The sequence below is a fragment of the Heliangelus exortis genome, chromosome Z (assembly GCF_036169615.1).
Source record: "Heliangelus exortis chromosome Z, bHelExo1.hap1, whole genome shotgun sequence".
Classification (NCBI taxonomy): domain Eukaryota; kingdom Metazoa; phylum Chordata; class Aves; order Apodiformes; family Trochilidae; genus Heliangelus; species Heliangelus exortis.
This window is the reverse complement of record NC_092454.1, coordinates 47,216,091-47,243,198: the sequence shown is the minus strand read 5'-3', so window position 1 is coordinate 47,243,198 and position 27,108 is coordinate 47,216,091. Positions and strand designations below refer to the sequence as shown.

General features: G+C 39.7%; 1 protein-coding gene across 1 annotated transcript in view; it reads left to right on the top strand.

Moving 5' to 3' along the window:
* The first annotated feature begins 18,692 nt into the window (after nt 1-18,692).
* The window catches only part of TNPO1 (transportin 1), an 82,297-nt gene continuing 73,881 nt past the window's right edge, over nt 18,693-27,108 (top strand). The window contains exon 1 of the mRNA XM_071731704.1: nt 18,693-18,788. The gene's annotated coding sequence lies outside the window, so the exon portion shown is untranslated. The remainder of the gene's footprint in view (nt 18,789-27,108) is intronic.

Sequence of the window (27,108 nt, the reverse complement as noted above, 5' to 3'; positions counted from 1 at the left end):
ATTTATTTGGGAAATCTCTTAAGAGAAACAGCAAAATATGTGATGCATTCATAAAAATTCTGCAGCCCATGTCCAACTGAAATGATGGCTTTAGAAACCAAAACTCAATTTGAGTGCATAGATCCAAGAGTTATGCACTCACCCGAACAGACAAATGCAGACATTTCCCTCAAGTTGGCATTTAATATTTAATATTTTAAGAGATGCTAAAAATAGTGCTTTGTATTGCAGCACACACATTTTTCAATGCATTAAATGGAAACAAGAAATATTTTATTTTATTAAAACAATGGAAAAGGGTACAGTGCAAGCATGTTACAGTCTGCATGTTCCCACATACATAGTGGCTTACAACTGTTCTGGCAGGTCTGACTCCAAGGGGAATGTTAGGTCAGTACTTTTTAGAGAAAAATGGGTAAAATAAATATAGGTGTATCAGAAAGCATTCTTACAATGAAATATAAGTAAGCTTTTCCACCTCAGCAGCAGAAACACCCGTGTGGAGTCAGTTGCTGTGGCATCTTTGTGGATCAGCCTACCTCCAAGCTGGCAATTTTAGGGGTCCTGAGCACAGTTACTCCAGGGACACTCCTATGCTCACCATAGGCAAGCCACTACAGACTCTTCATAACTTGTTTATTTTTCTTTCACCTGGCAGGAAATATTTCTTCAGCATCCACATCCCAACAATTCATCCATGCTGTTTGTGTTTTAGTCAGAGATTCACTTTTCTGTATGAATCTTGAGTGAGTATATTTTCTTATTTTCACATCCTCACAACTACACTTTCCATGTCTGTAGAAAAATGTCAACTTTAAATACAAAAAACCTGCTTGTCTGGTTCCAGCTACCATTTTAAAATCCTGTCAGTCGGTACTAGTCTTGCATATCGATTTTTTAATTGACTACATATTACCACATCTGCCTGGGCTACTGACAGCCAAACCACAACTACTATCTGTGGTTAACAAGACCCCAAACCCCAGACCTGGCTGAAGAGAAGCAAAAACTGGCTATAAACCAAATGCTGTTCTCCACCATAGCTATGTCATTTGGGTATAGCTGACCTTTTGCTTTCTTTTTCTATTGCATTAGCCTTGATGTATCTGGTTTGTCTGACTTCACTGTCCTGTCCTTCATGCTGGAGCCTGTTTTTCATGTGAGCTTTGTAGCTGCTTGAGCTTCAGCCTTGCCTCTGACAACAGTTCCTGCAAAAATCCTTGGAAAGGTGCAAGTTTCTGCACTACCTTACCAGGATTCACCCTATTTTATCTAGCAGCTTCTGAAGATCTGTCTTGTCATAGCACGGTCCTTGTCATTGACTAGATCTGCTTACCTCTAAATAAATATTGTCTTGCAACAAGAATCAAGTAATGGTGTTACGTCTGCCATGCTGAAAATGAAATGCTGAAAATGCTGTTGTGAGTATTTTAGCATGTTTCTTTTTCTTAAGTAATCTTCCAGCACAACATAGCTAAAGGAGCCAGCTACTGGAGCACCAGATATAATGCAGAGTGAAATGTGTTCAGTCCAGGGAACTGTCTGAAGAAACAGGTTTTTTTAACACACCTCCATACTACCCAAGGCAGAATGGGAGTTGAGATGCTTTTCATCACTGTGAAAGTCCTAAAACAGTAGTAGAACCCTTGTCACTCCAGCTGTTTTATTACCCATCACGGCCCTTCTGTTCCTTCAGAAGTTTTGGTGGGAGACTAACAGAGAGAGAAAAGAAATTAACAGGGGATTGTACTGCTGGTACCAAATGAGCAAGAAAGCTTTCACTATGCTATGAGCACACACATCTTTTGCAGGGTCTTTAGAACTGAATTACCTCCTGGGCAGTTATGCATCAGTTGTGCACCTCAGATGATCAATCCTCTCATTTTACCTCCTTCTTGCCCTCCCTTACTCAGAGGTACAGACTCTTGCCATTAAGCAGTGGATTCTTAACGCAGACTGCTGACTGGTGTGGTAAAGTACAGTGCAGATTCCTACTGCAGCATTTCATCACGATGGGTGCAACAGATCAGAGCCTTAGGAATCTGCCCTTTACTGAGTACCCAAATCTCTCTCCAAAGGAGCACACTAAGTCCATGCCAGAACGATTTCTGGGATCAGAATCACATTCACCCACCATGAACCAGATGTGCTTGACTAATGACAAACAGCTAGAGCAAGGGCTAGTTGTTTCTCTTTATTTTTTGTAATAGACAAGAGTTGGATATACTGTAAACACTCAAGAGTCTCTGGCAAACGGAAGCCTCATAAACCCAAATAAGATTTGTTAACAGAGTCTAATTGAGGCAATTTCGTGGTAAAGATGGAATGAAGGCTGCAAAGCATGAGTCTTCCTTTTCAGCTCATCTTATGTAACACGAGCATATGTACATGAACGGGAAGACCAGTCTGTTAATCCAATATATTATCAATGTGTCATTGCTGATATCCCCAGAGAAAGAATTTTGCTAGCCTGAATGTGTCAGCAGTAAGGAAATAAAAACTGGATGTGCTATTCTGGTTATTACAAAGAGATTCTTACTGTCAAAAGCTAGTCTCCCAAATACCCACCATTTAAATGAGTACCTCTTTTGCTTTCACAGAACAGACCTTTTTTCTGTTCTTCAGCACTCATCTTTGTTATTTCTTTGAACATCATGGGAGAGTATATATTTTGGGAAATCCTTTGGAGGATGGCTTCATCATTGTTTTGCTGGGTAGGGGATGCCTCAGAATAGGTATTTTTAAGTTCCAAAAGACAGGGAGAAGATAGAGCATATGTGCAGGAGGTAGAAAGGGAGTATGGGTATGTTGGTATAAGGTTGGGTATGCAACAAAAGAAAAGAATCTGAAATAATTTTTTAGCTAATTCACTATACATGTACCCTTAGTAGGTCCCTGGTGGCTCATTCTCCCAGTAAAGCGAGTATATATATATATTTTTTTTTTTTTTTTTTTTCTTTTCCTGTTGAGCTCTAGGCAATTAGGTACTCTAGGTCTAATCATGCTCTCTAATTTATTGCCAACCATTTCTTTTCAGTTAGAACTTTCCCCAGCTGAATGGTTTGTAGCTTTAAAATTTTTACTCTAGTTCCATTCAAAACCTCATCAGTTCATCTTTGATTGCTCCAAAGCCTCAATTAATCCTTAAGCACCAGGCGAATGCAAACTTTTTAAGCAAAGTAACTGGAAAAAAGAAAATAAAATGCAATTATTATAAAATTGCTTTTTCATTCTTATGCTCCATAGAAACTTTTACAGAAGATGCATTATCATTTTAATAATTAACCAGGAATTGTAGTAAACAAACTTGCTTTAGTTGACACATTGATTACTGGACAGTTATAAATTAGGTAAAAAAAATGCTGTTATCAGCATTTAGAATTTCAGCAAGCACTTCAGACTTTTATCAGCACTGCAATTCTCTACCCCAGAATTAACATCTGGAATTATATATCATCCTATGTCACAAAATTATGCCAAAATTCAGGGAAATTGTACCCTACTTCTTTGTTATACTTTTCATAATATTAATTTCCCAAATATATCTAGACATTTGCAGATCTAGATATTAACTGTCTTGGGTACTAGTAAAAGAAAGTTTCTGAAAAAAACGTTGGTCTGTTTATCCAAGAAGCAAACCACAGAATCAGTCTGTCAGCTTTTATGAGATAACTCAGCTATTTTTGCAGATCTAGGGAAACAGCAGACCATTTAAAAATATAAATTTATTTAACTGTAATCTCTTTGCATTTAGCATAAAATTTAGCATTATATTTACAAAATTGTGTTTCTTTTCTCTTTCTTCACATTTTTGAATCACAGAATTGCAGAATGCTTAGGTTAGGTTGGAAGAGATCTCCAAGATCATCCAGTCCAACCTTTGACCAACACTGGAAGCTAACTACTAAACCCTGTCCCTCAGGACCAGGTCCAAATGCCTTTTAAATGCCTCCAGGGATGGTGACTCCACCATCGCCCTGGGCAGGCCATTCCAATGCCTGACAACCCCCTCAGTGAAAAAATTATTCCTAACATCCAATGAAAAAATGTTTCTTAACATCCAGCCTAAACCTCCCCTGGTGCAGCTTCCATCCATTTCCTCTGGTCCTCACAGTTCACTAAGGAGCAGAGGCTGTTTCCCTCCTTGCTCCAACCTCCCTTGGAGGTAACTGAAGAGAGCAATAAGGTCTCCTCTCAGCCTCCTCTTCTCCAGACTAAACAGCCCCAGAATGTGTTATCATGTCTCTAAGTACTGTATAAATAGTTAGATTTAAAAAGTAAATGTCAGCCATTCTAATCTTGGGAGATAAAAATTATTTCAAGCAGCTAGGCAAGTGTGTTTGTATGTGTTGGTGTAAAACTGGTTAATCTTTAAAAACAAAAGCCATATCTTATCCTATGGCCAAACATTCTCTTCGCCCACTCAAAAGTAAAAGAACTAGTAAATAGGAAAAAATACACTGTGTAAGTATGGCATTCTTCAACTGATGAAATGCAAAAAGGGGCCCTCATAAACAAAAGGCATCAATACAGTTATGTTGTTGTCCTGTGGCCTTCCTGACAGGCTGCTTTCAGCCTTTATTTCATTTATTTATTATCAGTAAGAAACTATTTTTTCACACCTGGGATGGGGAGCTGTGTCTTTATATTTCTCATAAAGACTGTTACATTAATAATATTGTTAAAAATAGCATAATGAATGTACAGGAGTTCAGAATATAGCACAGTGAAGCCTGGGTTAGGGTCATCAACAGATTATCTCCAGATTATCTGGATTATGTGATTACCACTGTGAAATGTACGTGTGTTACAAATTAAAAATTAATCAGCTTTTACAAGTACTATTATTAAGTCAAGATAAAAATTGTTGGCCTACATGTATTTAAGTCATGATGCATTTTAATATGGATTTCATCATTAATACAGTGAAGCATTAGACACTAGTGAAACTCAAAATTTAAACTCATTTAAAAAGATCCTGTACTGACTCTACCAAGAAGTCTTGGTGTACGGGTTTTGCTGTCATTGTCCTATCCACTCCCAAATGAATTTCAAATATGTCTTTATCTTGACCACTTACCCCTCCTCCAACATTCCTCCAACAGTTTTAACAAAGCTAACTTCATTTTCACTTGGCAAGTTGGAACCTTGATTCTTCTTAGAACATATTGCAGAAAAAGGACCATGTGTTTTTTTGCTATAGGAAATGCAGTGCAATGGGACAGAATTGTAGCAAAGAGAAAGAATTATGGATTCTGTCCCATGAGCCAAAATGCCCCTTTCAGAAGATACCATGCTCTGACCAGAAGAAGTAAGTCAATGCTAAGGGATTCTCTGAGGTTTTCTGGCTCATAAAACAGCCCTACCCACCAGCAGCCAGCTGCAAAAGCCATTGATCCTTCTGCATTTCTTGAGAAGAAATAACTGCACAAAACTGTAGTGAAGACACAGTCTTTCACTGTGCACATATCTTCAGATCTACACACAGGACATTCTGCATCTATCTATCTATATAACAGAAATTACTCTTTGATTGGGGAATGAAAAATAAATCAAAACACATATTCAAAATTAAGTCTGAAATTTGCTTGCTCTCTTCACCAAGAACATGGTCTTCATTGTGATGCCATAGGTAAAATCCCTTATTAAAAAAGAATATATACAGGAAAATGTAAGCACAGAGATGGCTAGTACTGCATGTGCATTGTAGAACTCGAGCCATCTAGAGGAAATAAATACTCACTTCAAAATGAAGGGTCAAATTTAGTTTAGCCCAAATTCACATTAAAATAAGTGTGAAATCAACAGAACCTCTCAGAAAAGAAAGTTGAATGAGTTGCAAAATAAATCTTAATGATTTAAGTACTCCGTGTGAAAGGAACTATAATTCTTCTGCACAAATAATGGCTGCCCATAATTTGTGGGTTAACAAGGTTAATACAGAAACACACTATTGGATCATGATGGAGACAATCTGAAAGCTTGTCTAATGCCTAATGCATGCCTAATGACTATTTGGTATTTTTAACTTACCTACATATGATTTAGGATTTCATTATTTTTAATGCAACCTAATTGCCGTTTACAAATCTGCCACTGAAGATTCTCTCTCTTATTTGTTTTAATTTGCATGCTACCTATGTTTTGGCAAAATAACTTTCACATCCTCAGATGTGAGCATTAAGAAGTATTCTGTCAAAGATGACAGCTGTCAGAGAAATCTCAGAAGCCCTGGCAGAGACTGAGTGGGTCACAGGTGGTTCAGGATGGATTTGCTCCTGCAACAGCCTAGTAAGAGCAGTGACAAAAGCCTAAATTATTTTTCCATTATTATGTCCAGTCCTGATAATCACGTCCTCTGCTATTTTTGACTCTGTGCCTTGCAAAAAACAGACTGCAACTGTCTTGTTATTTAAGCTTGGAAATCTTCTCTATATTTTAATGAGTTAGGAGCCTTCAACTGCAGTGTCATAAGCTGCCTTGAGATGTTAAAGTACATACGACCATCTATGAGACACTCCTAAGGAATTTTAGAATGCCAGCGCATTAGGAGATGTGGGCATAAAAGGTCCAAGGGTCTGGCCTTTTTTGGCATATTTTTTATGCTTCAGCTTTTACATAGAGAAAGTTAATCATATATTTCACCATTGTGAAATATTAATAACTAAAAATACAACATCATTGTTATATGAATTTTTCTATTATGTCTTGCTTTGTTGTTTTCAAGATTAGTCTTTTTATTAAAAGGAAAAATATTGGTAGAGCTCCTCTGTAATACTTTAATTGCAATTGTGGATAAGATTACTGATACCTTTTTGTCACACCAGCATATATGTCTACAGGATTTATTACTCAGCTCATGTCTGCTCTTTTATGGATTTCATCCAAGAGATGCTTGAACACCGAGCTCTTGAAATGTTTCCCTTGTGGGGTTCAACTGCACTGAGCTGTATCAGCAAATAGCATTGACACTCATGAAGGCAGCAACTGTTACATTCCAGCACAGTTTGATTTAGTGTAGAATTTTTATAGATGTATTCTGCTGTAGCCAGTTTCTATCCATTACTTGATGTGAACCAGGTCTAAAAAGCAGTTTAATGGAGTTTAAAATATTCTTGTATTTCTCTAAAATGTTATCTGGCAATATGATAAATACCAGCGCAAGCATGGTTCATCGAGCGAAGAAAAATCCAAACGTGTAATTTTTTAAAAAAGTTATGCTTAACCACTTACAGAAGAATTGCTAGATAAATCTTAATTATCAAAATATTTTTAAAATACCTCAAAATACGTAAACTCAAACTTCCTACAAGGCAAGGCACAGAATCTCTACACTGTTAGCTTCTATGCCTACATACTCAGTTTCAGTGATGTATTAGCAAAATCAGGTAACATTCAGTAAGCCTTCTGCATGCATAGAAGTTTTTATGAGTGAAAATTTGGGTGTGGAGTCCTGGAAACATCATTAAATATCTGGTTTTAACATCTGCACTGGTATGTCACGCAGTGACTCCTTTTGCAGTTTAAAGGAGGAGGTAGGTATACTCCTAGCTCACTAATCAGCCACTGGCCTCTTACCAGAAACAGCACTTAAATCTCATTAACCTACTCTTTATCTACATGGGGAAAGATTGTACATCAGCTGTCTCCACTGAAGAACAAATGGCATACAAGTGTTCAAGCTCTTTCTGCTCTCAGTGATGAAGGGAAAGAAAAAAAACAAATAGCACCTGACAGGTGTTAATACTGCAATTGTTAAATAATGGACAACGCTGGAACAAGAAAAGACAGTGGCTGAAACCTGGTGACAAAAAAGAATGAAGAGCCCACAGTTTTGTGATTATAAATTGCAGGTCTCAGAACTAATAGACAACACTGAGGTTAATGCTCTCCCAGTCATTCCCTGGGTGATGGTGCCAAGTTGCTGAAGGATTAATTTTCAGAATTTTTCATTTAGACAAAGTTGAAACAAATCAAAGGTAGAAGTCATGAGCCGTGAAAAATATATTGCTCTAATTCTCTCAAATAAGGCTTCTGATACAGGTAGACTCTAGTGCATTAAAATTAGTAACATCAAGAAGAATCTCCATTGCCAGAGGTTCCCCACATGCAAAATGGATTCAGCTTCAGGTTACAAAGTCAACAAACATTATTGGAACTGTGTTCACTGTCTCTTACTGCAGTATTGTGCTACTCGACTAGTATAATTTCAATTTATATCACTTGTCTTCTTCAGAGAATATAGTGAAACACCAAGGAGAGGCTTGGTTAGCCATCTTTCCCTTGTAACTCCTTCCTGCTGACATCTCTTTACAGATTGATGGATGAAGAGCACAGAGGACTTATCACAGAATTACAGCATCACAGACTTGTCCTGGTTGGAAAAGACCTTTAAGTTCATTGAGTCTAACCATTAACATAACTCTACCGCATCCAATGTTAATGATGCTCCTACCGAGCACACATAAACATCTTTTAAACACTTCTGGGAATGGTTATTCAACAACCTCCATGGGCAGCATGTTCCAGTGTTTGATAACCGTTTGAGTGAGGAAGTTTCTTCTAATGTCAAGTCTAAACCTCCCCTAGCACAATTTGAGACCATTTCCTCTTGTCCTGTTGCTTGTTACTAGGGAGAAGAGATGGATTGCTATAACCTCCTTTCAGGTAGCTTTGGAGAGTAATAATATCTCCCCTCACCCTCCTCCAGACTAAACAACCCCAGCTCCTTCAGATACTGCTCATAAAACTTGTTCTCCAGACCCTTCACCAGATCCATTACTCTTCTCTGGACTGGCTCCAGCACCATGATGTCCCTCTCTGGGTCTGTAGCAACAGACCCAGATCTGAACACAGCAGTCGAGGTGCAGCCCCACCAGTGCCAACTATATGAGGACAATAACTTCCTTAGTGCTGGCCACACTAGTCCTGGTACAAGCCAAAATCCTGAAAGCCTCCTTGGCCACCTGGACACACTGCTGGATCATATTCTGTTTATGGTTCTCTTGGTCCACTATGATTGTGTAACCTCTTAACTTTCTCCACCACCTTGTCTTAATTGAGGATGGGTAGTCCTAATTTATCGAATTGCAACTGAAAGAACAACTTCCATTTGTAAAACTCATCCAGAGGAGTGAAAATATGCAGGACTGTGTCCTTAAAGATCAACTACCCACATGAACACCCAATTGCATGCTATGACATTTCCATTTTCTTCAACATTCCTTCTGTGGTCAATTTAAAATCTTCAACCACTGTATAAATTTCTAAAGCACTGTGTGAACATCAAGACAACATTACACTGTGCATGACAATAATAATTAATTTGTGGATTCTGTTCAGAGAAATTACTAGTTCTGCGGAACTAGAATAGTTATTCATTAAAGGTAGAGCATTATTTGGAAATTATCTCAGAATTATGTCCTTCTGATTAAATAGTGAAATAGATTCTGGTTATGGTTGATTTTAGAAAAAATTACTGCTGTCACATTTTTGCTGAGAAATCCACAGCAACAGCAAAAGGAATGTCTAAATTGTTGGGGGGGAAAAAAAAAAAGGTAATTTTCTACAAACAAAATCCTAATAAAAACAGGGCAAGAAAATAATTTGTTACATAGAGCCCTTGCTGAAAAGAACACTAATGATATCCTGGCCTGCATTAGGAGGAGTATTACCAGCAGGTTGAGGGAGGTACTCCTCTCAGCACTGATGAGGCCACATGTCAAGTACTTTGTTGAGTTCTGGGTTTCCACCAACAAGAAGGATGGGAACATAATGGACAGAGCCCAGTGAAGAGCCAGAAAGATGGTGAAGGGACTGAAACACCTCTCTTGTGGGGGAAGCCTGAGCAAGTTGTGAGTGTTCAGCCTGTAGAAAAGAATGTTCAGGGGGAATCTCACGAATGCAAATAAATACCTGAAGGGAGGGTACGTAGAAGAAAGAACCAGATTCTTTCCAGTGGTACCAAATTTCAGGATCAGAGGCAGAAACACAGAAGATTCCTCCTGAATGTAAGGATACACTTCTTCATTGTGAGAGTGGCTAGCACAGGCTGCTCAGAGAGGTTAATGAATCCCCGCCCCTAGAGACCTTTAAAAGCTATGTGGACATGGTCCTGGGCAACTGGCTGCACCTAGAGCTGCCATATGTTTCTTTCCTCTACAGAAAAATATCTATCCATCAATTCTAAAATTCAGCATACCAAAAGAAAAAAAACCTCACAAACATTAATTGACCTTTTGTATGTAGGCACATTTCCTGGTTCATAATAATATTTTTTCTAATTTATATTGCTTCTTTTTTTTTTTTTTTAACTTTTATGAATGGATAGAGCACATTAACAAACATAGTGAATCAGTTTTGAAGAATTATATCTATAAAGAAATAATTGGCATAGCTTTTAAAGAAATAAAAGGAAACACTTGTCCAACTGGGGAGGAGTATAAATCTTTAGCAGGAAAACACTTATTACACCATTAATCCTTTCATTTTTAATTGCTAGAGAAGTGAAGATGTTTGATGAACGTAAATGTTATTTAAAATGACAGGCAGAAGCAATGCTAACCTCTCTGCGCTGTGCTAGGAAACAAATGGGTTCACTAGTATGCAATATTTCTTGTGCAGTGGATGTGTTGGCTGCTGACTGCTTCTACTAGCTAGAGTCTAGGGAAATTGTTTCCATGCTGAAACCACTGATGATCCATGAGGTCATGATAGTTGGTCATAGACATAACAAAAACCAAAATGTCTCATTTTAAAAAATTTTGTTAAATTGTGCAAAACAGAAGCTGCAAGGAAGTCTGAGGGCTGGCAGAAATCCATCAGCTCAAAAAAGCTGTGGGAAAAAGTTTGCACTAATGTTGGGAAATTGATTGAGTCAATGGCTGTTTTTCCAATCAACAATCAATACTAATAGTAGCACTGGGTGAAGACCATGGGTGCCTTTTATTATAAGCAAATGAAAAAGAGAAACAGACTCTGTATAAAAATGGATTAAGATTACAGACTTTCTCTTTGTGAATTAAAACATTATCTAATAACAGTGCTGCCAAGACTGAAAAGTACAAATAGCCAACTTCCATCCCTTACGTGGCACATTCCTTTTCTTAGCTCCCACATCTCCAAGGGAAGTGTGTCTGGTACAGTACAAAGTACCTCTCTGAGAGCCTTTGTGTCTTCCTGGGAGTACCTTTTCCAATGCTCAGGCTTGCAGAAGCAGAGGAGATCAGACCACGGCTACCATATTCTCCCCACTCTGCCACCTTCAAAATGGAGAACAAATAATATGCACAAAGATGTGCTAAAGGATTAAAAGGGCACGCTCTAGTCTCCATCCTTCCTTCGAATCTGCAATAAAATGAGACACAATTTGTTCACAAACAGTGAAATTATTATTGCTTTCAGACTGCACCAGTGAGGGGAAGAAAGGTTGTGCAGTAAAAGCCTTCAGTAATCTCCAGAATGATTCTGGTCAGCAGTCAGAATGCCTCTGGGGATCAAGAAGAAACACACGCCAAATCAAAAGCTCTGCTGCCATTCAACCAAACTTAATGCCTCAAATACTGTAAATTAACTTAGCTCAGTTAATGACTGTTTAGGACAGCCAGGTTTTTCAGGCTCATCTCTGATACTTTATAGGGGAATATTTTGTCCAGAAAAGATCAGTTAATGTCTTTCTAAACATATTTCCTTAGCACTCAGTTTCTTTATTTTTGTGCCACAGTGGCTGACCACTTTGAGACAATGTACGATTCAGTAATGATCAGTAATGGATCAGTAATTGTATTTCTTCTTTAGCATAAGAATAAATGGGCACAAAGAAATTGCAGCTGTGTCAAAGCTAGCATAAAACAACCCAACCTGGTTACAAGAATTTGGAATTTTTTTTCACTTTCTAGATGAGGATTTATTGCCATCTACTGAGTAGAGGTGTGAGAAAAAAATAAAATTTTTACATTTTTTGGGCAAAATACTGCAATATGTGTTTTTATCAGAACATTCTGGGGCATATACAGGTGTGTTCTTTGGTCTCCCTTGTATCCAGACCCTTGACACTACTCCTGATCCCTGTTTTCTAAAGGATCTGGTCATCGGTCTAGACCCCAGAGAACATGCATTCTTTGCATGTGAGACTTCCACCTATCACACTAACCAATCATAGCCCCTGCAATTTCTAGGCCAGTCTTTCCCAGAGTCTTTTTAGTGGAGGACAGTCTTGGAAAGACTAGCAGTATTCCACAGAGTGCTTGTCCAGACTCCATACCAGTCACCACCTCTCCTTGGCCCTGCAACTCTACTGCTGGAGCTGGCAGGATTCTCACCCAACCAGACTCACCAGGCAGGCAGGACCCTGCATCAGCATCACAGCCAGCTCTGCCCTTGCTCCCCACCACACCAGTCCCAGGACCAACACTCAGGCTGCTTCTCCAGGGCCATGACAGCTTCATCAGGGAGACTCCACACTACACCATTTGGAGAGTGGTGCTTTAGGATATATAGCAGTTCATAAAAGCTTAAATCAAGGAGCAACAAAGCAAGTTACACAGCACCTTATTGTAAAAAAGCACTATGTAAATGAAAAGGAGGAAGAGAAAGCTGACAACCTTCCTTCCCTTCCCTTTCTCTGACTCCTTTGTATTCCCAACACCACTGCTCACATGCCTTGGAAATATGTATCTTCTGTGCAAACTTCTTCATCTTTAGCTAATCTCTAACGTCTCCTAGTATTTCTCCTCTTTCATTCTCCTCCAGCACTTCTATCTTGGAGATAGCACACATACAGATCTTCAGAGCTGGGTAGTGTAGCCACCAGCACTGTTCTTGAAAAGAGGAAAAGGGGCTTCCAGCATTCCTTTACTGCTGTTGTCTTTACTCACTGTAAAGACAGATATAAGAGGTCTATGCCTATGTCTCTACCTCACTCTTTATAGATTCGGTCATACCCACACAATAAATATTTGCCTGGTGGGGATATGTATCTTTTCTGATGGATCTACTAATGTCACTTTTCCACTCACAGGAAAGGAGTTGAAAATTCTGTAAAACACAACATGAGTTGGTAATGTATGATATTCTCAGCACAGCTCATTCTGATCCTTCAGATTCTCCAAAGATCTCTTCTGTCTTTGACTTACTGCTGTTTCCTGATGGACAACCAATAGTTTCATGAAACAAGAACCAAAACAGGAGCCAGTGTCCTATTGGAAATTCTTGGCTGGCCAAAAAAACCCAACATGATGGTGATAGAAAATGTTCATCAAATATTTTCTGTTAAAAATGGTGCTTGGACATGCTATGAATAAGTTTATTTTGTCTGCAACTGCCACCATCTTTGGTTTACTTGTTGATGGCCTTCTTCACACATTTGCCCTATTCTGACCTTCAGCCCAGCCAGTGAAACTTTATCCTTATAGTGTATATCTTATTTGTTTCCGTTTAGACACATTCTACTCAATTTTACCCTTAATACTGTCCTAGTTTGGGCCAAGATAGAGCTAATTTTCTGTCTTGTAATTTTGCTTTCAGCTGAGTCTTTTGTAAGTAGCTGCACTTGCTGAAATTTATAGCAAGTATCTCAGTCAGTGTCTGCTTCTAGGACTGATAATGCTCAACTTTGTAGTTATGGCTAGAGAATGGTCTGCAGAACCAAGGCCACTGCTCTGAGGAACATCTTGTGCTCTGGAAAGAGGAAAGGACTCAAGAGGTCACACCTGCAACCCTCCTTTAGGGAGGAGTGGACCAAGTAGGTGACCAAAATTGACCAGACAGAATATATGTGTCACAGTATAAATTTGAGGGATCACAAGGGTCAAGCTTCCCTTCAGCCCTTCTTTGTCTCTTCCTGCTTTCTTTGGCATCCTGGGAGGATTCTGTCTATTTGTCTGCTTGTGGTCCTGATCCCTGCCAGCCTGAATCTGTGTGTTCCTGCCTCCAGATCCCGACTGCTGCTGCCTGGACTTTCCCAGGGCTGCCCTGCAGCCTCAGTTGTGACTTGTTACTGGGGAGAAAGGGAAGAGGAACCTGATATTGTTTTTCTGTATATTTGTATCTATGTAATATTTTTTTTTCCTTTTTTTAATCATTACTATTTCATTAAAGCTGTGTAGTGTAGTTTCCAACCCATAAGTCTCTTCTCTCCCTTATCTCTCCTTAGGGAGAAGGGGAGGATTAATAGAGAGCATCTGTCATCAGTTAATTGCTGGCCCAGTGTTAAACTTCTGACAACTACAGAGCATTTATATTTTTAATTCCACTTAAAATGTACTTCGTATCCTATAACTAATCTCAAAGAAATAGCTGGTGTAGATTGCTTTAGACAATAACAGCTTTAGTTGCCACTGCTAAATTTATCTTCAGTTGTGAATCAAAACCTTTAGGAAGGTAGCTTATTCCTTTGTATCAATATGTCATAGAAACTAACTTTAAACAGATCTCAACAGCTAACACCAAACACCACCTTGCCTGTATGTAGTTGAAAATATATATTTTTAGCTTAGAAAAATATGGACCAATTCTTACAGGCAGTGAACCACATATTAAAAGTTCATATGTCACTTCTGTTAACAGTGAGTTCTTCAAGTCTCCAGCTTAATCAAGATAGTTCATGAACTTCACAAAAAAAGAAATACAGTGGTATTTTCATATTCTTGTAGACCAGAAACTAGTTAAGTTAGTAATTTTGCTGAAGGCAAATGGATTTTTTTCCTACGGCATCAATTTATATTTTCAATTAAATTAATTAATTTGTCCTATTTCCATCAAAGCAGCACCACTAGTTACTACTTTATTTATTGTAGCTAGTGACCAGTCTTTTGCCAAGTTATTTATTTTACTTTGTTTTCACATATCATGCTTCCAAAAAGGTGTAAACCACATACTGCTGATCAAATCCTGCTATTTTTTAAATAGGATAATTAACTGTACACAAATATATATTTCATTAACTACTAAAATCTTCTTTCCTTCCTTCTGTCTGTCTATCCATGCATCTGTCTTACTCTTCTTAATGCCTCAAAAACAACGTATTAAATGCAAATGATCACGTTTTACCTTGTTCTTCCTTTTTAGGACAGCAGTTTTCTGTCAAATTTCTCATTTTCTGCTTGGTTTCTTCCTGCAGTTATTTGTTGTTTAGGGAATACAGTAACTGCTAGTACTCTGACAAGTCCACCAACATCAAGCAAGAATAAATATCCCAGCTACTAAGTAATGATTTTCCAGTCATCATTTTGGTTTTCCCCTGAATTTGATGGTCATTAAAGCAGCAATACTAACATTTAAATACAGTCAATTACTATCTAAGTTGACATCTCACTAAATGAAATTAGACAGTAACACCTCTTCTACCTGTTGTTTTGAAATTTGTAAATTCAGACAAATGTCACAAGACCTATACATTAATTTCAAGGTTCTGTTCTATCATAAATTTACACTTACTTGTTAATAAAAGACAAGAAATTGGAGCAATCACAGCATACCAATTCACCATCCACTCACCACCTCAGATTTTATCTTACTGCTTTGTTCAACAAACCAATAATTCAGCTAAGTTATTCTTTGGAAGCCAGAGAACAAATTTGCATGGGAACTGCACAACTTCCCTTCTAACTAAGAAAACATCTCTTGCATCCAGATGATCCAGGCAATTAATTAGCATAGCAAATGACAGCACAAGTAATTTAATTAAATCCATTCCTAAAAAATAACATAAATACATTAAACGTGTAGCTGTATCTTGCACCACCTAGTGCAATGTAAAGATGATTAAGCTGGTTCCAAATAACCTTAGGGACTGTCCAGCGCAGAACTTTGGTTTTCTCAGGAAAACTTATTCTGCTGAGAAAGCAGCAGCATGCCTGAGAAAACAGGAAAGATAGCTCACAGATGTCAAGGCTATGATGTGCTTAGTACCCAGGTACCTCACCACAAGTGACTACAGTGCTCACATACAAACATGGAGACAAAATTTGTTTTTCAAGTACCCGTTTCTTTCACGTGTTTTTGACAGAACAACAGTACCACCTGAATGGGACCACCAGGAAAGAACCTTCCTTTGCACAGATGTTCTCGGTTGACATCTGTAATTGGGAATGTGTGGAGATGTGTGGAAAGCAGAAATTACTCACTGTGATGTCTATCATTAGAGCAAAAAGAATTATAGCATATAGTCTCATTGGCCTTGTTTAGGTACAGCAGATTGGTCAATCAAGCCTGAGGGTGCATTTTAATAGAGTCTAGCTGACTGAATATGCATTGCTTGATTATAAAATGTAATTTTATTAAAACAGATAAATCTTAGAAAGGTTGTTGGGAAGTTATTATTCTGTATTTACCCTGAATCTCATTAAAGTTTGGCAAAAGTAACTCTCACCTATCAATCTTTCATCTCCTTTTCTCTAGCCAGTGAAAGGATGTGAATGGACACAGTGGTTGTGGATCATTTTGATTGTGTGTAGGCACCAAAAAAGTTGTTGTGCAATTGGAGGTTGTGAAATACAAGTGCAACGTGGACACAGTGTCTTCCCTATCACTTTTAGCAGGAATACCTAAGTAGTTGCTTATGCCACTTTTGTATCTCTCTTGTATTACGAATTGGTTTCAGATACCTCTAGCAGGTACAGGACATGCACTATAACCTGAGTATTTTCAGTTTTCCCCATTCCACTAAACCTTCTGTGCTAAAATGAACTCCTTCCCACATCTTTGGACTGACAGCAGGGCCAAAACCAGGTTTGTAAGTTCTGTATGTTGGTACAGTAAACTGGTAGCATATCAAACACTCAGAATCTTCCTTCTACCCTTTCCAACATGTCCTTATTAGTACAGTCCCTCTCCTCCACCTGGCTCCCTGCTACTTGTCACAGGACTTGAACTTTGACACCTTTCATAGACGTCCACTTCACAGTCAGATTTGACTGTAGCTGACCAAAAATTGTTGAAAATTGTTAAGGAAAGAATAGCAGAGGACTAGGCATCCAGGTAGACATCAGAATCACACAGCATCATGTCAGGAAGAAAGGAGGACAGGACTCATGTCACAGGAAATTAATTTTGGTATCTTTTGTGAATGAACTATAGAAGTGTGAAAGCTCTGGTTCTCAAGATTTGAAGTATGTGCTGGATTTGCAGTATCTGTATTTTAGATGTTCCACCTTGGGTTTTGTACATTAAATGTAAAAAGTTAAAAAGCTGATAGGCAAATATTGCTTATGTAAATGTACACCTTGTTAATGTTTGCCACATATCACTACATAAAGCAAACACCTTATACTGTTCAAATATATTGTTAGTGTACTTCTATTGCTGTAGTTTAACCTGTTTTTGATTGGAATATCTGCTCTGTTTCTTTCAGTATTACATAGCATCACTGAACAATTTTAAGTTTCTGCCAGCAGCTTTTGCTCTGACTGGTCAAGTTTTAGGTTTTCAGTGTAAAACTCAAGGTTTTTTATCTCACATCCTTTTTCTTAGCTACAGCAACTGCAACAAACACATTTGCATCCTACCCTAGTACTCTGGCATCTTGCCTGCTATTAGCCATGGCTAATACGTGTATTAATACATATATGGCTATGGCGTGTAAATCTCCAAAGCTGGAGGTAAGCTATAGGTCTTATGTCTCTGTACTTGGGCAAGCTGAGGTGTAAGACTTGAGTTCCATGTACGTACTTTCATGTTAGCTGAGAGGTTGGATTTTTTTGTGATATGATTGTTGCATGTGTAAGATGTAACTCAGCGTAGTGTAGCTAAATGCTGCCTATAAGTACAATACAATCTTCTCTGAACATTATGCAATAAAATACTACTTGAGAAAAACAACAGGTATTTAATTGGACTGTGTGGGTAGGGATCCCAGTGGGATCTCACAAGAGCAGAGGGAAACATCATCTCCCCCGACCCGTCTTTCCTGCGATGGAGGACTCCAGGTCTGGATGCAGTACTCCAGGTGGGGTTTCACCAGAGCAGCCCCTGGATGTGCACTCGTGTCAAGATGAAATCCAGGGTGCTGAGCCTTTTGCTGCTTAGACCTTGGCCTCATTTTTATGATTTTTGACATGCCTCTCAGCCACGCCTGTGGAGCCCCGGCAGCTCTCTGCTGTTGCTGGCATGGGGAAGCGTAGGAGGGCGTGGGGAGAGGCAGCCTGGGGAGCCTGGCCAGGGGGAGAGCATCTATGAGGAGCCCTTTGGTGCTACTGCTGGGTGAAGACAGCTCCCTGTGGGAGGGGGTGGTGCCAGAGGGGGACGTGGCCCTTCCCATTTGTGCCTCTTTGAGGGAGGTTGTGGGAAGGGGTCGGATGAAAGGGTGCATCTGAGCAAGGCGGATGTCCCCCCGGCCGCAGGGGGATCCCTGTGAAAGCACTGCGCGGGCACGAAGCCAGCATGCGTGCACCTGCAGCAGACGACCGCGAGGGAGCAGGGAGAAGGGAGCAGGGCGCAGCGTCGTTCTGCGTGGGAGCCGGGGAGAGGCGGAGAGCGGTATCCGGCCCCGGGGCTGAGCGGCTGGGTGGGGCCGGGCGGCCATTTCGCTGCCGTCTCCATCACACGCACGGACACGGGCCCCAGCCGAAGCCACCGTTGCCAAGGTGACGGGCCCGTGGCACCCCCGCCCTGCCCCCCGCGCCGAGCCCCGCCCCCCGCCCGCCCCTCAGCCAATCGGCGGGGCGGTGGCGGCGGAGCCGCGTTCCCTTTGTTCAGCCATTTCAGGGGCTGCAGCGGGCGCGGAGCTGCGGAGGGAGAGGACGGGCTGCTCCCTCGCCACTCCCCTGGCGTCGGGCTCTGGGATGGTGTGGGTAGGTGTCGGGGCTGCGAGGGGCGGGCTGGGACGTCCCATCCCCGGCAGCCAAGGCCTGCCTAGGAGTGTGGGGGCCGGGCCGGGAGCCTCGGCTGGGGTGCCCAGCCGACGCGGGCCCGCCAGTGTCAGGAACCTCTGCGTCGTCACTGGGATGGGTGCTGTGGGGGCCCGGCCGTGGGTGGCCCCTCCCTTCCCGCCGCCGGGCGGGCTCTGCAGCCTCGTATCGGTGAATGGGATGGATGGATGGATGGATGGATGGATGGATGGATGGATGGATGGATGGATGGATGGATGGATGGCGACGGGACGGGTGGCAGCGGTTGCCTGAGGGGCGTCCGAGGCTTGAGGGTCCGTGGGCCGAGAGCTAGGAGCACACCCCCTCACCATCTCCCGGTTCGTCCGTACCGATGCTACGGCTGGTGTCATCTCCGCAGCCGGGCCGAAAACTCTGGGGTTGCAGTGAGCCGGAAAGTGAAAGTCGCCTCTGGTTATAGGAGGTGGTCGTATTTCCTGCACTGTATTCTGCAGTGCGTGGGGGTCCTTACTGTACAGATTTGGCTAGATAGGATTTCAGTATTTTTTTCCCAACGAAATATTAGAGTGGAAAGTAATCTAGTTTCTGTCTTGTGCTTGTTTGCTTAACGAGGTTGCTTAGACACTCAGTGGAAATAGCAAGTGGAACTTTCAAAACTTCGATGGAGTTACTGTACAGAGGGCAGGAATGCTTTTTTGGGTTGTTGTAAAAGGCTTGATTAGCCTGCGATATATTTATCTCCTTGCTGTGAAGATAATAATTTCTCTTCCATGAATTTCTGCTCAGACACTGAGATACTCCTACTGTGAGGATTGTTCTGAACTGTGGCCACCACAGCTTGATAATTTATCTGCTTGTCTTCTTGCATGTTTAAGTATTTCTTAATGTAGTATTTGAATACCACAGATGTTCAAACTTTACAACACTAACAGAACAAAAAGCTGGCTTAAGTCCCTTCTGTACATGAATAACTGAACAGAAAACATAATCACATGCCCAAGATCATAAAAGGAGCCTTTGGTAGAATTGGACACGGAACACATATTACTAATCTAGATTCTTAGCGATGTTCAAGAATGACAGTGCATGGTCTGTTTCTCAAAGTCCTCATTCCACATCTGCTGTGTGAACTGCAGTTATTTTTGAGTTGTATGTGGGAGGTTGAGGAAAGGTGCCTACATTTGAGATAAGTAATTTATGTATGATGAGAAGTACTTTAGAATGTATTTCTTGAGAATCTCTCGTTTATATAAAGAGCAGTATAAAAGGATGTTTAACTTATGCAAAAACAGGATTAAAAAGAAGTTTATTGTCTGTCATAAAGGAGGTTAGAGTTGTTATTGGCTAGAGGCCATGTTTACTGTTGAACACAGACAGTGACACACATTTCAGTGACTTCAGAAACTGATGCAGATGTAAGCACAGCTGTGAAATTGAGCTAGGCATCCCTTGTGACAGGAAGGTGAAAACAACATTAATGGATGGTTTATAAATGCAGGGGTTTATTGGGTTTTATGATGTACTTTTGTATTTAATTATAATCCAGTTTAGGAATGCTTGAATGTGGATATTCAAGAGAACACAGAGATGTGTGCTTAATTTTAGGGTAATGGTTGCAACCCAGTGGACAGAGGTACCCTATAATCGGGTGATAGGTATTGACAGAGCTGTCGAACAGACTGGAAGAGCTGGAGTGGAGTTTAATTCAATCAAGTTTTCTTCCAGCTCTTCCATCAGGCACATCAAAATGCTATGGACACAAAGGAGGATGGCTGAAGGCCAAGGATAATCCTTCATTAAAGCTGATTCATTAAAGCTCCTTCATTCAGAACCTGTACAATCTGAAGAATGGTGCTAAAGTAAAGACTGAGATTGTGTTTAACTTTTATGTCTCATTGTAAGAGATTGCCTAGCTTTGTTGTCATTGTAGTGGCAAAAAGTTGTAACACAGGTTTGTGAAATCAGTACACACGGATCAAGGCATTATTGTCAATGAAGTTATGCCAGTGACATGTAACAAGGGAAGGATTTTTTCTTTGCTTTTTTGAAAGGGTAGGACGGGTTTTCAGTTATTTTCATACCTTAACTATGTCGCAACTTCGATTTGTTTTGACCACATAAATTAATTCAGTTCCAGACCCTATGAAGATTTCAATGCGTATAAAAGTAAGAGGTTTTGATCACCGATTCCAATTCTTTCCACTGTTTTATATTATAAATCTGGATAATTTCTACATATTTTCCATAGGTTTTCTACATATATCACTAGTTTTTGCATGTATAGAATAAAATGTTAATTACTGTATGTATTATACATATATGAATGTTATATATTTACATACATATATGTAAAGATATTAATATCAGTATAGTACACAATTCATACCGAAATTTTGGGTTTTAAAATTTCTGACTGATAGATACATATTTGTTCAGACCCAATGCTCTTGGGTTTATGTATGTGATCTGTCACATACATGATGAAACAGTTTATGTAATGATCTGTTTGTGCATGTAACATGGTTGCCATGGAATTACATCTTTTAATGGTATATTATGAAATAAACTTTCAAATGTCACTTTCAGGCTCTTGAAGGTTTTCCTTTCCAAACCAGACTACAGAGAGAAATTTAGAGTTTTTAAAATTCTCTATTTATTTAGTCCACATGGAATGCTTTTGAAATTTTGAGTTTGTAGATGTGTGTGTATATTGAGCCAAATCTGAAGTAAGGCATCAATCAAATAAAATTCATGTTTAAGCAAAACTTGGTTTTAAGACATTGATTAGAGAATAGGAAGTTGCTCTTAAATGATTCACCTGTTAAATAATTTAATTTTGTAAAGCATTTTCTTCAAACCATTGTGAAATATCCTTAAACATTCAAAATATGCTGCTATGATGAGCCTGCCATTAAAGTGCATTATTTAAATAAAAGATCAATGCTAAATGTAAACCCGAGAGAAAAGCAAGACAAAATGGTTATGGCAGAGAATGGAAAATAGTAGGTGAGTACGTACAAAAATTCAATAAAAGTATTACTATATTAGGACCTGCAAATATGCCTGTGCAGAAATAATAGTGCTGTAGCACAGCCCAGGCTTTTCCAAACCTAGTTAGTGTGTATGTAGTCATCGCCAGCAGCTTCTGACATCCAGGGTCACATGCTTTTCTAACCATGCAAAACAAGAACTGCATTTATGTCTCTTTTTTCAATTTTCTTTCTGCATGATCCTGTCTTCCAAGATACAATTGCAGTCCCATGCTCACACTTAACGTTTCCTATCCATTAGTGTACCCACAAAACTTTATTTTGACTTCAGCCACACCCTTATCCTTCTCCTTCACGCAACTAAATCATGATCTTTCAAGTCCAGCAAAGGCAGAGCAGAACCCTGGCTTCCTCTGTGTGCATGTTATCTCTCTAATCCTGTTCTTCCTACTTCAGCATATCGTGGTTGTGTTCTTGTATCCTGAACCAGAAGTACAGGTCTGCCTGGGGCAGCAGTGCCATTCATTGCTGTTGAATGCAGGTGATGGCTGCAGTAGTTCCTACCGGTGTTAGCACAAGTTTTAGGGAAGTAGGAGGCACTTGCTGTGCCATCTGCATACGAGCAGTGTGACCCAGGAGCTATGGCTCACTTCAGTGCTTAATATATCATGGAAGCAGGCATGGGTGGCATGTGCCCTAAAGTTTGGCCACCTTTTTTATACCAAAACAAGGAAAGTCAGTGGCAAACAAGTGTGGGGAAGCAAGAGTCTAATTCTCATCAGAGACTAAAGGCACAGGTCTACTTTTTTGTACCAAATAAGTTAAATCAATGCAGAAGTCCAAACAGATGCCTGCTTATTAGTGTTTTATATCAGATGAGCTTGAGACAGTTCCCCAGGAAAAAAACAAAAAGGCACACAACAAAACAAAAGTGTAAGCCAGCCTTAAATTAAAGTAAAATCTTTTGCACAGGGTTCTCTAAGTTGATGTACAGGCAAGTTTAAGCTAAATTACTCTTTCCTGTACAGGCAAGCCCTGAGTTACGTGTCTGGAAATCAGGAGTGACTTCACTGCACTCTATGAAGTGTAACATAACTGAGTGGAATTGACGGAGAATCATGATAATACACAATGGTTTGGATTGGAAGGGACCTTAAAAATCATCTAAATCCAACCCACCCCACAGTGTGCAAACTCACCTCCCACCAAAACTGGGTGCTCAAAATCCTGTCCAACCTGGCCTGCAACACTTCCAGGGAGGGGGCAGCCACAACTTCCCTGGACAGTTTGTTTCAGTGTCTTATGCTTCTCACAAGAAAGAATTTCTTCCTGATGTCATCTACCCATTTCCAGTTTAAAGACATTATCACAGAATCATAGAATCGTAGAAAGCTAGAGGTTGGAAGGGAACACAAAAGATCATCTAGTCCAACCCCCCTGCCAGAGCGGGATCACCTAGAGCAGGTTGTAAAGGAATGCGTCCAGGTGGGTTTTGAATGTCTCCAGGAAAGGAGACTCCTGCACAACCTCCCTGGGCAACCTCTTCCAGTGCCTGTCACCCTCACAGTGCAAAAATTCTTCCTAATATTTATACAGAACTGCCTGTGCTCCAGTTTATAACCACTACCCCTAGTCCTGTTGTTAGTCACCCCAGAGAAGAGCCTGGCTCTGTCCTCCTGGCACTCACCCCTTACATATTTATAAACACAGATGAGGTCACTCCTCATTCTCCTCCAAGCTGACGAGGTCTGGCTCCCTCCATCTTTCCTCATAGGGGAGATGTTCCATCCCTTAATCATCTTGGTCGCTCTGCGCTGGGCCCTTTCAAGCAGCTCGTAGTCCTTCTGGAACTGAGGAACCCAGAACTGGACACAATATTCCAGATGTGGCCTCACCAGGGCAGAGTAGAGGGGGAGCAGAACCTCTCTCAACCAACTAACCACTCCCCTTCTAATGCACCCCAGGATGCCATTGGCCTTCTTGGCCACCAGGGCACATTGTTGGCTCATGGTCATCCTTCCATCCACCAGCACCCCCAGCTCTCTTTTCTCTGTGCTGCTCTCCAACAGCTCAGTCCCCAACCTGTACTGGTACCTGGGGTTGTTCTTTCCCGTATGCAAGACTTTACACTTGCCCTTGCTGTAATTAATTAAATTTCTCCCTGCCCAACTCTCCAGCCTGTCCAGGTCCCTCTGAATGGCAGCACAGCCTTCTGAGGTGTCAGCCACTCCTCCTCCACTCCTCCCTCCTCCTTTTGTGTCATCAGCAAACTTGCTGACAGTACACTCGGCTCCCTCATCCAGGTCATCAATAAATATATTGAACAGCACTGGTCCCAGAACTGACCCTTGAGGGACTCCACTAGAAACAGACTTCCAGCTAGACTCCATCCCATTGACTACAACTCTCTGGCTTCTGTCCTTCAACCAGCTCCCAATCTACCTCACTGCCCAATCATCCAGGCCACACTTCTTCAGTTTAGCTCCAAGGATGCTGAGGGAGACATTGTCAAAATCTTTCCTGAAATCAAGATAAACTACATCTGCTTCTCTGCCATCATCCATTCACCTGGTTATACCCTCATTACTGTAATTTCAGGCTATTCTTTGCTTCTGGAGAATACCCAGAACACTTCTGTTCTCCCAGAACACTGCTGTATTGGTTCTCTGAGCAAATGAGTAGTTGTGATATATTTTACAATTTATTATGACAATCTGTCTTTCAGTTTACCAAGTAAGCTTGTTTTAGGTTAGGCACTGTCTATTTCAGTGATTCTCTTAATTTATCAGTGTTTGAGCAGAATCAAAATAGCAAAAAGAACTATAGAAAGGGCAATTAGCAGTATTCACAGCTTCCCTCATTTGCAGTGTACAGTTCAAGGTATCCTTCATTTTGTTTGCTTTTTCCATTTGCAGTCTTCTAAACTGTAGGTTGGAGAAGATTATGTTGATAAGCAAATTCTGTGAGAAAGAGGTTACTCTCGCATATGATTATTATTATTAGTAGTAGTATTGTTAGTATTATTACTATTAATCGTCATACAACAGTGCTTGAAAGATGAGAGGTTTAGATGAGAAATTAATAGGATATGTAAAGGTGCATACTTAAAATATTTTCTCTTTTCAGAATATCAGCTCATGAGATTCAGAATCAGCAGACTTTGAGACTACTGCCCTTGCTTTGTTTCTTTTGTGCTAGGTAACAGGGCTAATGGATCATACTGAGGTTTTGATAACCTCAGCTCCAGTAGGGTGGAGCTCTCCTCCTTTTTTTTTTTCTTTTTTTTTTGTTAAACATAGTTTAAAAAAAGACAGACAAATAAAATAAGACCCCAAAGACTGCCTTCCGAGAGTCTCCTTTAGCCCTTGCTTTGGATAAATGTATTTCAGGATGTTTCTAAATGCAGAACTAATGCAGGTTTAATTGGACATGGAGATGATCTGGAACTTCTTTACCACACTTATTTCTTGAAGTTTCAGAGAAACAGTATGCCCTTGAAAACAAATAACTATCTTTGATTATTTGAGGTAATACAAGTTGAGCTTCTGCAGTGATAAAAATTTTAAAAGATGTGATTTTACTGGTAATCTTAATTACTGTTGTCACAAATAAAAAGTGATACTTAGGAATATTTTATTCTAATGTAAAATCCTACAGGTAGGGTGTATAATAATAGAAAATAAGATTTATATTTTTCATCTATTTTTACTAATGGTTTTGTTTTATCAGAGGTACTAGCAGAAGTCATAAGGATTTTGTTAGGAGAGATATGATGATAAAATGGTAAATAAGGAGGTGAGGTATTAATTTTAAGTTAGCCAGTATAGGAGAATTTTTAATTTGTGAGGGGACTTTACATCTGTCAGAAGAAATCCTAGGAAAGGTGCTGTAGAGTGTGCTTTTATCTTTGCAACATCCCTTCCAGCATCTTCTGTGGACCTTACAATAAATAAGTTGAGTACAGAGGAAATTAACTAAAGTGGTCACTTACAGTGTAATATTTTCATTGCAATTTAATCCTTGCATCGTCCAGAAGATGACGTCAATTTAAGATAATAAAATTCATGACATTCTTGTGATAATATGGTATAGATGAATTGCTTCAGCCTTCACCTGAACAAAGGCAAGCAAATGCATCTTTTTATTTGAGTGAAGTTTATCTGTCCTCTCTATAGTTTTGGTAAGTGTATATTAGAGAAAATTACATATTATATGTATGTCTTTTAAGATCATGCTGATTTAGTCCTTAGTGTATTTTTGACTGAATTCCGCTTTCCTTACGTAGAATTTTAAGTTCAACTTTGATCCTGGAAAAATATTTAAAGTCCATGTTGATCTCACCCATTCTAAGCAACTTTAATGCTTTTGGTAGTGGTATGCTGTGATAGTAGGACCAGGTTTGACAAGTGTACCTTTAAATTTTTTGTAATACACCATTTTAAAGCTATTACACTGTCAAATCCTGAGTTTTATTGTTGAAGGTAACTTGAAAGAAATTTTAAAAAAACTGAACAAAAAAAATGGCTGCCATGTTGTGCAAATACCAGCCCATACCCATTTACAGTTGAAAATAATGTTTTATAGGTAATAATCGAGTTAGAGTAGTGTCCAGGAACAACAGTCTTCTCTGTGTGTTGCTTACAAGTGACTTATGAAATGAAATGCAGGTGTTGTACAGTAGGCAGATACGGGGGAGAATGAGAACTGAGAGACTTAAGACATCTGTGAACACTGCATTGAAAGAGAATTTCCACTTAAAATCTGTGAAAGGGCAAAAACTATCTCATAATGCATTCTGTTTTATTGACAACGGCATAGAAGAAAGTGTTCTATGGATCAGTAAATTGAGCCTCAAGATGAAGACCATAAAATCACCATCAGAAAAAAACCCTGAGATTCTTCATCATAATAATATATAAGAAATGATACACAGGACTGAGACATTAACTTATTCTCTTATCTGCAGAAGGTTTAACTTGTGTCTGTGTTTTCAACTTTTCATAGCTTTGTTTCATGTGGTTACATACTATTTTAAGGCAAAGATGTGATGTAGAATGCCACCAAATTTATTTAGTAAAGTCAGTGAAGCTATTTGCAACTGATTTTTATAAAATTTATTAAAATCACCTTAAAGTTGTTAAAAAACCTGTGCATTTAAGGTAGATTGGATTATTTTGAATTATGTTTTCTCCACTAAATAAATTTCTTTTGCCTTTGGGCAAGGGAAAAAACAAAAACAAAAAGACAACAAACCTTTTAAAACATTGAATATTTTGGGGTTTTTTTTGTTTGTT